Source organism: Ruditapes philippinarum, unplaced genomic scaffold, assembly GCF_026571515.1.
Source record: "Ruditapes philippinarum isolate M1 unplaced genomic scaffold, ASM2657151v2 ctg1734_1_1_1_1, whole genome shotgun sequence".
Taxonomy (NCBI): Eukaryota; Metazoa; Mollusca; class Bivalvia; order Venerida; family Veneridae; genus Ruditapes; species Ruditapes philippinarum.
In genome coordinates this window covers 6,490-8,585 of record NW_026853883.1, presented here as the reverse complement: position 1 = coordinate 8,585, position 2,096 = coordinate 6,490, and the positions used below count along the sequence as shown (strand labels likewise).

General features: G+C 28.6%; 1 long non-coding RNA gene across 1 annotated transcript; it reads right to left on the bottom strand.

The window, feature by feature from the left end:
* Positions 1-889: 889 nt before the first annotated feature.
* On the bottom strand, positions 890-1,604 carry LOC132738231 (uncharacterized). The gene is made up of 2 exons (XR_009626841.1): positions 1,117-1,604; positions 890-1,072 (listed from the first exon to the last, which is right to left on the bottom strand). It is a non-coding gene; the product is annotated as an uncharacterized LOC132738231 (long non-coding RNA).
* Between the last annotated feature and the right edge of the window lie 492 nt (positions 1,605-2,096).

Sequence of the window (2,096 nt, the reverse complement as noted above, 5' to 3'; positions counted from 1 at the left end):
GGATTTTGAAATAGCTTGGCACAAATGTCTACCATATCAAGACGATGTGTCGTGTCCAAGAACCACGTCACTACCTCAAAGGTTAAGGTCACACTAACATTTTGAGGTACACACATTTGTGTCCGGACTAACTTTGTCATGCATCGAAATATTTTAAAATAACTAGGTATAAATGGCCACCACAACAAGACGATTGGTCGCATCCATTTTGGTATACTTCCTCCTAAACATTTCTCACGCTATTTTTTTTTTTTTTTTCGTGAATTCCAATTGATTCATATATACAAAGAACATTACCGTCAATTAAGCTTGAGAAATCCCCCTCAATAATAATAATAATAATAATAATAATAAACACTTTATTTCATGAAGGTAACATATTAAGAAATACATATCTTATTTACAATATGGCCTTCAATTAAACAAGATAATGAAATTCACAAATATGTACATACATATCAAAAACAACATAAACAACAACCATTCAAATTGACAGACACATGCATACATCAGATTCATTTAAATTGTATATCAAGCAAATATTTTTTCATATTTCTTTTAAAAGCATATAGAGACGAAGACTCTTTAATATATAAAGGTAAATTATTCCATACTTGCATTGCATTATTTCTAAAAGTTCTTTTAACATATTTTGTATTAGATCTTACATGTATTATGTTTCTATTTGTAGTTGATCTAAGTGTATACGTTTGATTTTTCGAAAACACTATGATATCTGAAATGTAGGAAGGAGTCAATCCTTGTATAGATTTAAATACTAATAATGCTGTATGATATGTGCATCTATTTTCGAAAGTCAACCAGTTTAATTTAAGGAAAAGCTGTAAAGAAGGCGTTTAACTGGTTTACACAATATTATCTTTGCTGCGCGTTTCTGCAGTTTATTCACTTTTTCAAATTCAGTTTTATTACAAGTACTCCATATAATACAACAATAATCAAAACAAGGTAAAATATAAGCATTGTAAAACATTTCTTTCATTTCAGCGGATAAAAAGTACGATATACGCTTTAAGAGAGCAATTTGTTTTTGTAATTTATTACAGACGTGCTTTATTTGAACATTCCATTTTAAGTTTTCATCTAAGTAAATACCTAATAATTTCTGTGATTTCGTTTGACTTAGGCATGTACCTTCTATATTTATATCTAAAGAAGGTTTTGATTTTAATTTATTTTCTGACCCTATTACCATGCAAGTGGTCTTTTTCGGATTTATTGCCATGTTGTTTAATTTACACCATTTGCTTATATTATCAACATCACATTGCAGAGTTCTCTGAATCACTTCAAGTTTTTTATTTGATGCATGCATAGTTGTATCGTCAGCATACATGTCTATGTTAGAGTGTGTTGTACTAAATGGCATATCATTAACGTAGAAAATGAAAAGTAAAGGGCCTAATATAGACCCTTGAGGGACCCCTGATTTCACTGTTCCACTATTTGAATGACTATTTCCATATTTGATAAACTGTGTTCTATTTTCAAGATATGATTTGAAGAGTTTAATTGAGGTGTTTGAAAATTTGTACAATTTTAACTTATGCAACAATATGTTGTGATCTACCAAATCAAATGCCTTCTTTAGGTCTAATTATTTTATAATTTTGCATTGAATAGTCCTTCATTTTTATTTCTTTCTTAAGTTCGATAGACTCTTCAATAGTGAATTATTACCTCCATAAAAGGAGAACAACATGAATAATTACACAATGTTTATAACAAACATCTATACTGTATTTGATTGAAATATGTTTTATTGCCAAATATACATATATAATGACATTTACAACATTTTTTGATAAACTATATGGCGAAAGGGTTGACCAACAAGTTTTGCGATAGCAATGGGGTCTACAATATAAGTACATATGAACGTAAACTACAATACAATATAATACAATACAAAGCAAAGTAATACAATGCAATACAATACAATACAATACAATACAATACACCACAACACAACACAATTAAACTCACAATATACAATACAATATAAAACAATACGTATAATACAACACAAATATAATATTTGCCAATATAACGTTTTTTTCTTAAAACATATGATA